Source organism: Neofelis nebulosa, chromosome 10 (assembly GCF_028018385.1).
Source record: "Neofelis nebulosa isolate mNeoNeb1 chromosome 10, mNeoNeb1.pri, whole genome shotgun sequence".
NCBI classification, from domain to species: Eukaryota; Metazoa; Chordata; class Mammalia; order Carnivora; family Felidae; genus Neofelis; species Neofelis nebulosa.
Genome location: NC_080791.1, coordinates 67,262,544 through 67,278,719, shown reverse-complemented (window position 1 = coordinate 67,278,719; position 16,176 = coordinate 67,262,544). Strand labels below are relative to the sequence as shown.

The 16,176-nt window shown below is 44.8% G+C and overlaps 1 long non-coding RNA gene across 3 annotated transcripts in view; it reads right to left on the bottom strand.

The window, feature by feature from the left end:
- The window catches only part of LOC131487471 (uncharacterized), a 200,054-nt gene that overhangs the window by 9,855 nt on the left and 174,023 nt on the right, over nt 1-16,176 (bottom strand). The window contains exon 5 of one of the 3 annotated variants that reach the window (XR_009249752.1): nt 7,493-8,984. The exons of the other annotated variants lie outside the window; for them this stretch is intronic. This is a non-coding gene — a long non-coding RNA (uncharacterized LOC131487471). Of the gene's footprint in view, nt 1-7,492; nt 8,985-16,176 lie in introns of those variants that run through there. 3 annotated transcript variants of the gene reach the window in all.

Sequence of the window (16,176 nt, the reverse complement as noted above, 5' to 3'; positions counted from 1 at the left end):
TTGGAGAAACCATCATATTGTTTTCTACAGTAGCTGCACCATTGTACAAATGTTCTAATTTCTCCACATCCTCATCAACACTTCCTTTCTCCCTCCCTCCCTCCCTCCCTTCCTCCCTTCCTTCCTTCCTTCCTTCCTTCCTTCCTTCCGGACCCCCCTTTTTTATTGCTGTTCAAAAAAAAGTCATCTTTCAGACATCAAATTCATCTCATCCTCATGTTTGCCTTCCATCGAGGGTGTGCCCCCATGGAGATCCAAAGCTCGTGGGCTACGCAGGAAATCTAGAATAGGTTTCTGGTTTCAAGATGGTGTCCATTAGGGGCTCAGCCAAGCAATATGTGTTTATAGCCACTTCCCCAGGACACCTTGCCCTTCACTCAGAGAGGTTTACAAGCCAGACTGACCAGGCAAGTCTTACTGAGGGTGGGATCCATGGTTGTTGTGTGCTTTTCAGCCTGTTGTTCCTTAAGCTATAAATATTTACCTAGTGAGTGTGGAGATGTCAGTTTCCAAAGAGTGTCTCGGTTGATGTGTATGTAGGGGGTGGTGCTGGGCTAGCGAGAGACCATAGAGGCTGCCATGTGATGTTGATGCATTAAAGACTGAAGATAAGCAGTTAAAGCCCTGCCCAAATCAGTGTCTCTGGGCTGAAGGCAGATGATTCTGCACAACCTGCACATCTCAGCCCCGAAACTACAGGCAAACATTGGTGAAACAAAGCTGGCTTCCCAGTACTGCTGAGTTTATAAATGTTCTCAAATTCCCATATTTATCTCTTAAAAATGAATCCAGTGACACCTCCATATGGCTGACAGCTTTGCCTGTGGGTATGTGGATGCTTTCAGTAAGGGAAACAGTAAAAGTCTGGAGAGGGCCATATTAATTTTTGTTGTTGTTGGCATTTTATGGATTTGAAACTGGATTAATTGGCTATTAAAATGAAATAGCTTCCCTCTCGGCTTCAGTGAAGGCTTCAAGATCCTGGCCCTTTCCGAAGTAAGATCACTTCCGAGCACTTGCAAAGGGGTGGCTCCTCACTTGTCTAAGGACAGAAAAGAGTTGAAATTGAGGCAGCCAGGAGGAGGAGGCGCTGGAAGGTAAGTCTGAGGAAGCTCTCCATGTGCTCTGAGTCTTTGTATCCCAGCTCTAGAAGAGGCTCTGGGAGGCCTGAGCATTTTCTACCCTCAGGAAGCCACCCACCAACTGACATAGCCACTACCCCAGAATCTCGCCACACCAGCCACAATCTCACTGGCACAAGGATGTCCCACTTTTTCTCTGGGCATCCATGAGCCAGTGTCTGAATGCTGGGGCCATGGCCATGGGTGTCTCAGAAAAGGCAAACATGTCCATGGTAAATGTGTCAGCAGAAATGACAGAAGCAATGGGAGCTTGGTCCATGCCTGACTTCTGTCCTTGAAATCTTGTTTTTGTGTATCTTGCTGGGAAATGTAGTTTTATCTTTTCAGCTTCTGAAATACAGGAAGGAGTCTGGAATGGGGGGTTCACATTATCTAACACATTCTTACTCACAATCCAAGGCCCACATCAAATGCTATTCCTCTCAGAGGCTCCTCTCCCACTGGCTCCCTTCCCCCAGTAGAAAGATTCCTCCTCTGTGTTCCCACAGCTTACATAACACGTCAGTCTCCTTTGATAAGCTGAAAAGCTTCTTGAGGGCAGGGATTTTGTATGTCTCATTTCTGTCTTTCATACCTACACAAGGCTTGATAGGTAATAGCTGTGGTGGTTTTAAAATGTACCCATAACTTGTTTGATAGCTTTCTCTTCAAAAAGTGGAGCCCAATTCCCTTCCTTTTGAGTCTGGACTTAACTGACTTGCTCCTAATGAATAGAATGTGGCAGAAGCAATGTGTGACTTCTAACACCAGGTCATAAAAGATGCAGCTTGATCGTGTTAGGATCCCTGGCCGCTAGGAAAGCTGGCTGCCATGACATAAGGACATTCAAGCAGCCCTAAGGAGAGGTACACATGGCAGGGATCAGAGGCCTCCTGCCGACAACCAGCACTAACTTGCCAGGTGTTTTCTTCTCTCATGAGGGAAACTCCTGTCTGACCTGGGAAGACATTCAAGGTCATGCCTCCCTGGTCCATTGAAGTGGTTAACAACCACAGTTTGTTGATTCATCCTCTTTGTTTCCTGTGAGTTGAGGCATGGTGGACAGAAGAAGGCGCTGACGGAGACAGGATACAAGTGAGGCTGGGAGGTCCCTGTTTTCACTCAGGGCTACTGGTTGGTTGGCTTTGGCTAAGACTGACTGATCCCGCCGAGAAAGGTAAGGAAAGGCACCAGCAACTCAGGGCCCCCTCACCACTCCTCATCAAAGAGGAACGTGTGGTTCTGGTGAACCCCAGGTTTCTAGCACAGTTCTTGCCAAAGGAAGGAGAACCATCCAAGGAGGGGTCTTCCAGGCCCTCCAGACTACCTTGGTGCCCTGCATGCAGGTGAGTGGTCTGGAGTGTCTGCTCTGCACAATGGAGAGAGAAGGACTGTTAACCAGCAGTAACAGAAGAGCATTAAGCCAGCTCTACAGGCAATGCTTCCAGCAGGGGGGTCCATGTCTCAGCTTCTTGAAGCAGTTGGAGATAAGTGAGCAGCTGGTCTCAAGCAAACCCGCTGAGGGTAAAAATTGGCTTCTCCAAGAAGGTAGGCCCTTGGCAATGCTTGGCGTGGTTTTCCCATACTGGAATCCTACATCTTTTTTTCTTTTTACTTACATAATTAATACATTTCGTTGTAAAGTTCAAACAACTCCAGTTATGTGGAGTAACAAAGAGAATGCTTTCCTTTTCCACCCCCCAACTCTCCGCCACATCCCGTTTCCTCCCCACAGGTTACTGCTACCAGCTAGACATGTAGCCTGCTAAACCTCATGTGGATGTCATACTTTATATATATTGCCCCGCAACTGGTTTGTTTTTTGTATTTGCTGATAAATCACCAACATCTTGGATCATATCAGGATGTACAGATCAAACTCACTGTTTTTCTAGCTGTCTAATATTCTGTGGTATATGAGAGGGGAATAATGAAAGTAGGCTAAGAATGACCATTTTGTACTGCCTTCCATGGAGCAAGGAGTGAGGGTGTTGGGGGAGCACCTGGCAGGTTGGGGGGTGGGGTTGGGAGGGAGTTGTGGAGAGCTGAACTTCTCCTTATCATAGTAAGGGAAGCATGTGGAGCCTGAGGGCACCTCAGGTGGAGAGGTGGGAAGGGGAGAGGGAGGGTGGGGAAGTAAGGAGATGCCAACCGGGTGGAATATGAGGGCCTGCAGAGTGACCCCCCTCTATGCAGCCCTCCCATCTTTAGCCCGTTTATGAAGTTCATGAATGGAGATGTTCTCCATCTTTTTAAGTGTTTCTGTAGCACAACTTCACAAGGATGCTATTACTGAGTCAAAGGGTAGGAATTTCTTTGTGGCTCTTGTGACATTGTTAAATTGTTATCACAAAGGGCTATAAGAATTATGTTGTTACTTATAGTGTTTGCCTGTGTGTGGAGGAGGTTGAAAGGAACCCCAGCTTAGGATGCACATTTCTAGAATCTGCCAGTTGAGAAGCTCTTCACAAAGCCTGACAGATCAACACGTAAGTATGCCTGCTATGTGCCAGTCCCTGTGCTGCATTCTGATGCTAAGGAGGCTGAACTGGCTCAGGTATCTACCTCGGCTCCCAGCTCCATGGTGCTGACAAGCGTGGGGATGAGGGCATGTGTACAGAGGGTAGTCACAAACACTAGGGAACCCACAGGCCAGAACTAGCAAATGTGTGGCATCCATATCTTTGTCCAGTGATTGATCATGGAACTCTTTCTTGCTGGTGCCAGCTGCTTCTTCAGAATCCTCAACACAGAATCCAGGCAGCCACTAATCAATCAGAATTGGACTAAATAGAACATATGTTCCCTGCCTTCCATAGGCTCAACCTAAAATGAGATTCTGAAGTTTTGTTCTTGCAAAGTATGTATTTGATTAGAATATATAACCAATGACATTTAAAATGCTTATCCATGTCCCATCAAAGGTAGGTATACACACTTAAAATCCTAGAATGGTATAAAGATGGGTGAGCAGAGGAGCAGCAAGTGCCCTGCCACCACCTTCCTGAAGGCCAGCCTTGGTCCCATCTGGTGAGCCCATAAGCTCATATCTGAGACCCCAGACACTTGGGGAGGCAATTGTGGCTGGCTGATAGTGGCTAGGAAGTACTCAGGAAGTGGCTGGGCCGGTTGGTACACTATCTGGTAGGAAGTCAGGGCCTGGAATCAGAAGAGAAATGAGGAGGGTATGTTCTGTCCAGAGCTGTTAAAGGCCTTTCATGACCCTTGAAGAATTAGACACAATAGGGGCAGAAGAAGCCCCAAATGAAATCCAGGATGGTTCTAAGCTTACAACTGGGTGAGCTGCCTTGCACGAGATGCTTCCCCTTCGTTTAATTTGCACAAAGGTAGTTATTTTCCTGGTGGTTGGGCAAGAAGCCTCTTCTCTTCTCTACCTTGTTCCCACCAAAGTCAGACCCACGAGAATCAGCCTCAGAGACCAGTTACTTCTGATCTTGGGAAGAATCTTCCCTGAGGGGCTCCTGTGGCCTCTCCCCAGCCCACCTTCTGGCCAGCCCTGGGGTCCCTTTGACCTTGAATTGCAGCCTTCTTGGTCTTTATGGGTTTTAGATCCTGCATTTCTATCCCTGTCTTGTCCTTATTCCTCTCCAGGCTCAGTTTCATATAACTGCCCATCTGTTTCCTGCCTACCCTGGATCCTCATGGGCTTCTCTTAGTGTCCTGTGCCACTCACTCTGTAGAACTGTGACAGAACCTGTCAGGTCTATGAATATTGCCCTCACCCTCTGGTCTCCTCCTGCCAACTGGGCTTCAACTGTCAGCCCTTACTGGCCTGTTGGCCACCCTTGCTCCTCAGTGGTCACCTGGGAGCTGCCAGGTGTTGTCTATCCTGAGTAACATGTCAGGAAGCCCACTGTGTTGGCAATAGTAAGTTGAGCGTGTCCACACAGTAAAATTACCAGACATAAGTTCACACAGGCCTGGCACATACGGTAGCATTATTCATAAGGACATCCCCTCTGTCTGAGGCAGTGATGGATGGTGTCTAAAGGAACAGGGGTTTCAGTCAGGCAGCAGAGGTCAAATTTTGGCTCTGCAACTTAATAATCTGAGCAAGTTTTTTAACCTTTTATAGCCTGAGAGTCCTCATTTGAAAAATGAAGACAAATGAAAGTAACTTTGGGTTGTTTTAAGGAATAACTGTAGTGACCATGATTTATAGTGAGAATTTTTAGATGATAAATGTATTCATTTATTAGGGTTACCATAATGAAGTGTCACAGAGTGAGCAGCTTAACCAACAGAAATATTTTGTCTTACAGTTCTGGAGGCTAGAAGTCCAAAATCAAGGTATCTGTGGGATTAGTTCTTTCTGTGGTCTGGGAGGGAAGGATATGTCCAGATCTCTCTCTGTGGCTTGTAGATGGCCGTCTTCTCCCTGTGTCTCTACATGTTGCTCTCCCTGTGTGTGTCTCTGTATCCAAATTTCCTTATTTTATAAGGATACCAGTCATTGGATGAGGGCCCACCCTAATGACCTCATCTTAACTAATTGCATCTGTAACAACCCTATTTCCAAATATGGTCACATTCTGCAGTACTTGGGGGTTAGGACTTCAACCTTTTGGGATGGTGCAATTCAACCCATAATAGTAAGCTATAATTATTTGTGGGAAGCTCTTATAAAGCTTTGATTATTGATGGGATTTTAGTGGAATTAAATGGTAACTATTCAACCTTATGCAGTGAATGGCATTTTCCTTGAGATACCGTTGTATCAGTCACTGATAATGGTAGGTCTGAGGGTTACCGCACAAGCCTCCAAGTTCATGCGTAGGAGCTGACTGTTGAAAGATTTTTGTTTTTCCTTTTCCCTAACCAGTGTTAGCAGTGGTCATGGGGGTAGTGATGGTGGTGGTGATGGTAAACTCCCAAGTGTCAGACAGGGTATACTTGAGCCTGGTGTCCATGTTGGATCCCTATTGCCAGGAACTGGGGACAAATCCCGACTCTTTTCACTTCCTCTCATCTTACTTCCAACCCAAGTCAATATGAAGAAGCTTCATGCCTCACAGCAAATTCCAACATTGCTGAGAATTCATTCCCTAAGAAATGGAGGGGAGGGCAGCCTACCACCCTCCCTGTTCTCTAGAAAAGCTGGGTTCCTGTGGAGGCAGGAGTACAAGAAGTACCCAGCAGCTGACAACTGGGCCTTCTTTATGCTGCACTAATAGCAGTAGGGAAGCTGAAAGCCAAAGGGATGTTGGGTATGTTCAGAGTGGGATGGAAGATCATGACCTCTACAACTTCCGCATACCCAAATCCATTTTGGTGCTGGTCACTGGATCCCAGTGTCATGGCTGATTCTTCCTATCCCCCTCCAAGGAGAGCCATCTCAGGAAGGCTCTGCCCTGAGCATGAGGCATGAGAATGGGGAGTTGAGTTGATGCCCATTTCTCACATTAACACCTCAGTCTCTCAACACCCAGTGACCTGTAGTTTGGACAGTTGTTATGTCTGCTTCTCATCAGGTCAAGGCTATGCCTCTGAATATTATGGCTAGAGATAGTAGTGAGCCCTTGGGGTGTGACCAAGCCCGGGGACATTGTAACTTCCTTTTTGGCATTATCTTTGAGGGAAGACTGGCTTTGTAGGGAACACAAAGACAGTCTCCTTATTCTTTCTCTCTTCTATTAACTACCCCAGAATTCCATTTATTTTTCTTTTAACTTTTTAATTTTGAGAGAGAGAGAGAGAGAGAAAATTCAAATAGGGGAGGGGCACAGAAAGAAGGAGAGAGAGGATCCCAAACAGGCTCCACGCTATTAGTGCAGAGCGCAATGCAGGGCTTAAACTCATGAACCATGAGATCATGATCTGAGCTGAAACCAAGAGTTGGTCCCTTAACCCACTGAGCTACCCAGGCACCCTCAGAATTCCATTTCTAATTTCATCTTCTAGTTCAGCTCAGATTCAGAAAATATTTATTAAATATACACACCATGCTAGCAATTTAATACCTAGTACTGCCCTCAAGGAGTTTACATTCAAATAAGATTAAAAAGACAAGGAAAACTTCACTGGAACATAGGCAGAGAGAGACAGGGATGGCTATTTATATTATAACAAGTGCTAAGAGGCAGAAAGAAATTAGAATTTACTTCCAGCTAGAAAGACTTCATGGAGGAAATGGTATTTCTCTTGAGCTTTGAAGAATGGCTAGAATTTTGACGGGTGCAGAGAGGAAGGAGGGCTTCAGAGTAGAAAGAACAGACTGAGAAAAGATAGGAAATTCAGGACATGCAGAGCATCATGAGAGAATAAGTATTTAGGTGTGGCTTAACAATGGGTGGTGGGTTTATATGGGAATAGAACAGGAAATGAAACTAGAAAGTGCCCAGACTGTAGGATTCTGGATATCCCACTGAGGGACTTAGCTTTTATTCTATAAGTGCTGAGGATGGCATTGAAGATGTTCAGACCAAGTCAACAACTTGATCCAAATTGTGTCTTAAGAAAATTGATCATGATCAAGTAGCTTTCTGTAGCTATGGATTTGTGTGGCAGAGGTTGGGGGCAGGGAATGGGGGACAAACTGGAGGCTGCTACAGTGGTCCAGGAGAGAGATGGCTGGGTGGGTTTCATAGGTTAGGAGTCAGAGTGCATGAATGGCTACTTAGAGCAGGATGATCAGGAGAGGCTGGGGACCAAGACTGTCCCTCCTACCCCCAGCCTGGGCAGGTGCTGGAGGAAGTGACATACAGAGGATTCTGACCGGCATATGTATTGACCAAGGAGTAAGTAAGCAGCAATTGTTTCATGTCCTTCAACAGCATGGGTCTAAAGTAAGTTGGTGGTGAGCATGAAGACAGGGAAGCCCAAGTCTGCAACAGCTGGAATTCTAGGTAAGTGCCCTGGAGCCAAGAGTTCTGTTATGGATTCTGCCTTGTGCATTTTGACTGGGCACTTTCTCCATTCTGTTCTATATTCAGATAATTCAGTCAGATAAGCAAGTATCTGGGTAGGCTTGTCTTCCATGTTTGGTCTTATTTAGGTACTAGAGTCTAAGAATTGCAAATTCCACCCTGGCCTGATCCCTGTAGCCAGAGCTTCTTCCCTGAAGTCTCTTGTGTTTTCCAAGACCTGGCCTTCAGTTGTAAGGAAGATATGAAAGTACTGGTCCTGAGCCCTTGGTGGTCTTCGGACATCCCCAGAGATGCTTCTTGGGTCTCTTCTAATTATTCCACTGTTCTTCCCATGAGATAGCAAGAATAGGGAGTGGGGGGCAGGTTTAGACAGCCTCAGCAGACCCCTTATTACATCCCAGATGCAACGTCTAGGCAAATGGCCCAGGCCAGGGCACAGCAAGAGGACAACAACAATGTTTTCTCCCAGAGCCAGTGGCAGCTGGGCCCACACTCCCACACTTACTAGTCAAATCATTGCTGGTTCTGCAGGAATGACCCCATACTTTTTAGTAGCTTCAGCAACTCCACCTTGCAGAGATACTCCACTCCTTTGATGCTGGACATTGGATCAGGTTTTACTCTTGTTTCCCTTTCTATGCTGTCTAGGATTTTTGCACCTCTACTGTCAAGCTGCAATATAGAGAAGTCTTGATTGAGCCTTTGGCCTTCTCCTCAAACAGGATTTCCTGAGTCCTTGTAACCCAGTTGTCAGCTGGGGCCTCCTTCATCTTTGAACTCTGGAAGAGATTGGTCCCAATCCCCATTTCCACAGTCCAGGGAAGTCCAAAGCAAGTCTGCTGTGAATTTTCCTGGTGCTTCTGCTTCTGGGCTCTTGCAACTGTGTAAGCCATCATGATTCAAAGGCCCCATGTCAACCTCCATATACAATTCAGCCCTTCACTGGTGTCCACAAGAGATCCACTCAAGTGAATATCTGTGAACATAGCAGAGGGAGAAGGGTCATATGACACATTCTGAAGCCTTCTTGTTGGCTTCTTTTATTTCTGTCACATCTTCCTCCAGAGTTTCTGAAAGTCTCCATTCTCCTTCACTGTGCAGAGTTGTCCCCATCTGACTCCTTTTCCCGCCAACACTCAAATCTTTGACACTCCTCATCCTACCCCGACAATTTTCTACATGTTTTTTCCCAACAAAGCAGTTCTCACCCTTGAAGGAATTGTAGTGCCACCTCTTAACAACAATAAAAAATTTTCTGTCTGATTTCACATGTATCACACTCAGAGTTGGGGTTTTAAAAAGTTCCCTCTAGCAATTAGGATGCTGTCGGTGCAATTTAATAGGAACTGAATTGAAAGTGTCCTAAATGATAAAGACAATTATTATCTCACAAAATTGGAAGCCCAGAGACAGGCTGGCTCTAAGTTCCAGGACCCCAGCTCTACCTCTTGGTTCTGCTCCAAGCTTGGCCTAGTAGCAAGATGGCTGCTACAGTTTCAGACATCGCAGCCGGACCCTGTAATGTGAAGAACAAGTAGGGGTGGACTCCTCCCACATCTCTTCCTGTGTAGGGAGGACACCTTTCCAGAAGCCCCTCAGCAGAAGTTGCCTTCCCATCTCATTGGCTGGGTTTGGTCACATGCCTAAACCCAAAGGTAAAAAGGGGAATGGGGTCTGTGACTGGCTTAAATTAAGTAGAACTGTCCCCTGATGATGCAGTGTGGTGAGCCTCCACTGATGTATGAAGCTGTGTGGAGGAGGATGAATACCGGAACAAAAGTGGGGTGCCTCCCACACAGACAGAGCACTCTTGTGGCTCTGCTTCCAGGCCCAGAATCCTGGCTAGTTACTGGCTCCTCCCCCAGCTTCAGTCTGCTCCTATTGCTGCTGGCTAGAGAGGGCACCCGGTAAAACTGAACGTCTCTGCCTCAAAGCTCTTTCCGCACTTCTGCACAAGGACAACCCATTTCCTAAGATCTTGGAATAGATTGTTCTTATGTTTCGAGGAATTATTCTCATCTTTGTTTCCCTGTTTAGAACATACTAGCAATCTTTTGCAAGTAATTGCATGGACTGTTTTTTAAGAGAAGTTATAGGCATTTGGGGGATTCTAAAACTTCCATTTCACATGAGATTGTTAGAATTGCTTGGTTTTTGTATTTCCATGTTGGGGGGTTTGGTTTTTTTTTTTTTTATTTTATTGAGTTTTTTTCCTTTTACCAGGAAAGGACAGTGGTTAGGACAGTGGTTCTCAAATTTCAGTGGGAATTTCTTAGAAAGCTCGTTAGAAATGACAGAATTCTGCATTCTACTGCCTCCAACTTGGAGCAGAATCCAGGAACCTATATTTAAAGTATGCACAATAGGTGATCACATGCTGAGATTCACTCCCTTAGAAGAAGGTACCCAGATCTAAGCCTACTTTGACGAGGTAGTTGGAGGGAAGCACAATTTCAATTTCATGTAATTCTATTTTTATTTATAGAAGAGTTTTTATTGAATGAAAACCAAATGTAGTATAAATTACAGACCCTTGGGAGACTTTTCCTTTAAGTGCATTCACAAATCAGAAAAGAACCTCTCTCTTGGCCAAGTGTCTTCCCAGTTTTTAGTTCAAAGAATATGGTCACTCTTCTAAGGCTGAACTTCAGGATGCCATTTGTTCAGATGAAATGGTAATTGCTGGTTCCAATGCCACGTGTGGAGCTGCTTAAGGCCTTGAGTAGTCTGGGCATGGCACTTGGAGTATTTTCAGGGTTTAAAAAACTCCTGAGTTGTGTTCCTCACTGATCAGGTTTGCTTCTTCTAAAACTGGAGACCTCTCCTTGTGAGTTAGGATGAGCTAGCCTTGTTTTGAGCAGTTGCTTCAGGGTTGCCCACTCCATTTCTAGCAGAGCTGGAAGCTCCCGTGGGAGATGGACTTGAGGTAGGGAGGTGGTCTCTCTTGGCAGATGAGGGAGGGACACAGAATCCAAGACACTCCAGAGAAACCTTGACCTTTAGATCTGGGCCTGTGCAGATTTATGTTTCAACTTTTGGGATATGGAGATGGGGAATGGGGGTCCTTCACTGGGAAGGCTCCTAGCACTGCAGTAACAGAAGGAGTGTCTTAAGAGAAAAACAGGCAAACATACAAAACAGGAAATGGAGTTAAATTAGAAGAAAAAAAGAGATTGAAGAGGTGGGTATCAGATCTAAGGCCCCAGAGGGAGGCAAGAGAGAATTCTGGAGTTACACAGGTTTGGGTTTGAGTCAGAACTCTGCCACCTGCTAGCCGTGTATCCTTAGAGGAGATACTTCAGATTTTTTTTAATGTTTGTTTATTTTTGAGAGAGACAGACAGAGTGCAAGCCGGGGAGGCACAGAGAGAGAGGGAGACACAAAATCTCAAGCAGGATCCAGGCTCTGAGCTCTCAGTACAGAGCCTGACACAGGGCTTGAACTTGTGAATGGCAACATCATGACCTGAGCTGAAATTGAACGCTTAACCAACTGAACCACCCAGGCACCCCAAGGATACTTCATCTGTTGAACTCTTAGTTTCTGTAGTAAGAGGGGTAATAATACTAACTACTTAAAAATTCTTGTGTGGATTAAAGGAATTCATATGAGGGCTTACCAGTGCCTGTCTGACATAGTCGCCATTGATTGACTGCATACTGTTATAATCATAGGCTACTTTCTTGATTTAGTTTATAATTGGTATGAACTTTCTCCCCAACTTGGAATACAACTACAATTATCTCCCTTAAATTTTCCAAGCATCTACATGCTTGTCTGTTAGCAGGAAGTCCAGTATTTTCCACTTGAGGTATCTTCTCCCTTGAATTTTCTTTTTTTTTTTTTTTTTTTTTTTTTTTAAATTTTTTTTTTTTTCAACATTTTTTATTTATTTTTGGGACAGAGAGAGACAGAGCATGAACGGGGGAGGGGCAGAGAGAGGGAGACACAGAATCGGAAACAGGCTCCAGGCTCCGAGCCATCAGCCCAGAGCCTGATGCGGGGCTCGAACTCACGGACCGCGAGATCGTGACCTGGCTGAAGTCGGACGCTTAACCGACTGCGCCACCCAGGCGCCCCTCCCTTGAATTTTCTAATAACCCCCGTGGGTCATTCAGTCCAAAGGGATGGTCCTAACAGCCAAATGCTAGGCAGAGAGAACTCTAGAATCTTACTGGTCCAATGATGATGTTATCACTGTTTCTGTTGCCATCATATGGTGTCATAGTTGAAAACAGGTCCCATGTAGTTGTGGATCATTGCTATGGTGATGCCCTCATTGGTCTAGAACTCTCTGTAATAGATTGTCCCTACTGGGCCTTTTTCATGTATGGACTGTATTTCTTACTCCACTGCTGTCCAGTGAGGCTCTATGACTTGTTTGGCCAATGAGGTGGAAGTAACATGTACTACTTCCAATCAGAAGCTTTAAACTCCATCATAATCTATCTTTTCCTCTATCACAAAAATGGCACTGTTCCATGTAGGAATTGCTCTTTCAGTTTGAGGCCTAGAGTGAAGAGTTCATGGAGCAGAGCTATGGCCAAACCATAGCCAGCATGTAACATGACTAAGACATAAAACTTTACTGTTGTAAGCCGCTGAGATTTTGGAGCTGTTTGTTACTGTAGTATAACCTTCTCTACCTGACAGATATACATACTTGGGTCACAGGAGAGACTCATATTTAGGTTACAGTTATAGCTGTTTTAGTTCATACATTCAACTTAGGCATTACACCCAAAGCATACCACCATGCCAAAGTAGCTTAGTAGAGAGGGACTTACAGCCTCACTTCATGCTCTACCATAAATGTACTCTTTCATTAGTACTTAAGCTGTTATTAACAGCTGGATCACAAGACTGGACTCTTATGGTATATTCCCCACTGGGGCATTTGCTGTCCCTTCCTGCTTGTAGATCCCAATCAGGACCCTCCTGATACATCAGTGAGGTTCTAACAATTATGTTTCTGCAAAAGGAATGGGTCAGGGGTTCAAGGCCTTGGTCTCCTGTGGAGATTTACCCCACTAGACAATTTTGCATACCACAGACATTTGGGAGAGGTGGTTTTTGTCAGGCTACAGGAATTTCTGTTTTATCTCTTTCGTGTATAAGTGCCTATTTGCCTTATATTTGTTAGGGGAAGTCACTCAGTTGATTTTTTTTCTCATAGTAAGTGCAATCTACCCCAATGAGATTTGTAACTCCCACCTCTAGCCATAGCAAAGATTGTAATTTATTTTTGAAGTTTATAATAGCAGTCCCTCTGTTACATGTAGGTGTTATATGGAGGCATCATTGAGAAGGTCTGGGGGAAAAAAGAAATGGTAGATGGGGGCCCCAGTGAGTATCATTGATTCTACCCCACTCTCCTTTTTCTTCTCTAAAAACACAAAGAATAAGATTGAACCCCAAGAGCTAAAAGAATTATTCCAATACAAAATGAAAGGTGGCATTGCTCAGGCTTTTGTGATGGGATTTTATATTAACACAAGTAGAGAAGGTATGTGAGGGCCCAAGGTCAGCAGTGGATCATGTAAGCAGGAAGGAGGAGGGAAGGCTTGGGAGGGCTCAGGGAGGTCTCTTGATGCAGGGAGTAGAATGCTTTCAGTCACTGGCATCTGGTCTTCTTCTGATGTAAACAACAGAGCAATACTTTAGAAGTACCTTTCTGGCTGCTATGGGGGGATTAGAGACAGAGGAGTAGAGACAAGGAGATTAGTTAGGGGGAAGTAGAAAAGATACATGTTTATTGAATGAATGAACATACAAATGAATATTAAGCTGTGGATATTAAGCCGTGGCTTTGGGTCCCTGCTCTGCCACATGTGCCAACTTCCTTAAGGCTCTGGTGGGTCTTCAGACTTATGGAAGAATAAAACATTTTCCTTCCTGCTCTCCTCCACTGACCCTACAGATCCCCCTTCTCTCCCTTCATGGTAGGTCCCTTTGACTGTATCCACTGAGATCCTATCCTGTTTTTCTCTGAGGTTTTTTTTGGATTTTAAAGGTTGGTCACAATCTGGTATTAAGTCTGGTCTTGTGCTTTGGTGCCTTCCACTTCTTCACTTCTTGTTGTGCAAGCTGTGTCTTGTTTAATATCAGATACTGTCTTTTCTCAGGGCCAATATGGTTCACATCACATTTGTATTTCACCATAATCCCCAACGTCCTACATCCACACTCAAAGCACAAGCAGGTTCCTTGTGGGCCATGGGATGACAGCTTGGCTGCCAAAGGTGATGCACGTTTTAGAGGTTACCCATTCCACTTAAGCCCTTGCTATTCTTGGGGAACCCATCACCCACCCCCAGGGTCTATACACCCACAACCATGGGTCTGCCTTGCAGTTTTCCATTCTCAGAATGTTTCAACATTTAGAAAATAAAATCAGGCAACATTCCTACCCAAGAAAGATGAGGGAAGTCCCTAACATCCCTAAAAAGTAGCTTTTGGAAAATCCAAAACAGGCCTATATGCTTTAAGAAGATGTCTTTGGCTTTTAATCTAGAAAAAGGAAGGAAGAATACAAAGGAAGGCTGAGATCCAAAGTGAATTCTTTTGTCTAGTACATGGTTTATTTTAAATGTGAAAGTTCAAGTTTACAAAAACAAATGGATTGGATGGGGCATTTGTGAGCTCTGAAGCATAGACATTTCTCCATGTTTGGAGGATGTTTTCAGATATTTGTGTAATTTTTGTCATTGTTGAAATAAAAGAGGTACTGAGGCTGTGCAACACTGTACCCAGAATGAGGTACAAAATAAATAAATGATAGTAAAGGGCCCAGAATCCCAAGAAAGGGAAGGAGAGAAAATATGGCCCTGGTTGTTATTATCCTCATGTGGCCCCAGACACTTGGTTGAAAAACCTCTTTTATTTTTATTTTTTGAGAGAGAGAGAAAGAGAGAGAGAGCAAGAGAGCATGAGCAAGGGAGAAGTAAAAGGAGAGGGAAGGAGAGAATCTTTTTTAAAAAATTTTTTTAACGTTTTTTAAAATTTATTTTTGAGACAGAGAGAGACAGAGCATGAACGGGGCAGGGGCAGAGAGAGAGGGAGACACAGAATCTGAAGCAGGTTCCAGGCTCTGAGCCATCAGCCCAGAGCCTGATGCGGGGCTCAAACTCATGGACTGCGAGATCGTGACCTGAATTGAAGTCGGACGCTTAACTGACTGAGCCACCCAGGCGCCCCAAGAATCTTAAGCAGGTTCCACACTGAGTGGAGCCTGACATGGGGCTCAATCTCATGACTGTGAGATCATGACCTGAGCCGAAATCAAGAGTAGGATGTTAACTGACTAGGCCACCCAGGCATCCCCAAAACTTCTGTATGACATATCGACCCATAAATTGGATTGATTCACTGATGGAATTCCATCATTGGATGGAATAAATTGAGCAAGTAAACTGCTATCAAGAAGACTGACGTCTTCCACAGAAGTGTTATTCCTGCATTTCTCCCATCCTTACCTACTTGCTTTTGTTAAAATATTTTTTATGAACTCAACTTGATCAGGCTGCTTTGAGAAAGGGATTTCCTAGAGGTGGGGGAGAATGGAATTCTTCAGCAATTGGATTCAAGGAAAAAGCATGGTCTTAGGACACCAGGTCCAGCTCATTCGTGGAGCAGCTGTGTGATCATGGATGAAATACTTTGTCTCTCTAGGCTTTGTTGTCTTACTGGAAAATACAGACTGGACATTTTTGGAGAGTACGTTTTGAGAATGAGTGATGTAGAGAAATTGCTGTGTATGGTATGTGATACAAATTAAGTCTTGTTAGACATGATCTAATTCATAATTGGAAAGAATCACTCTGCCTGATCTGTGGGGGGCAGGAGAGCTGTTAGGAGTCAACAGCATTGACATCATGGTGAGAAGTCATGACCACATAGACCAGGGTGGTAGTGATAAAAGTAGTAAGAAATGGTTAGATTCTAGATGTATTTTTTTAATGTTTATTTCTGAGAGAGAGTGAGAGTTCAAGCAGCGGAGGGACAGAGAGAGGGGGACAGAGGTTGCAAAGCAGGCTCTGTGCTGACAGCAGAGAGTCTGATGTGGGGCTTGAACTCACAAACCATGAGATTATAACATGAGCCAAAGTCAGATGCTTAACTGACTGAGCCACCCAGGTGCCCTTGGTTGCATTTTGAAGGTAGAGCAG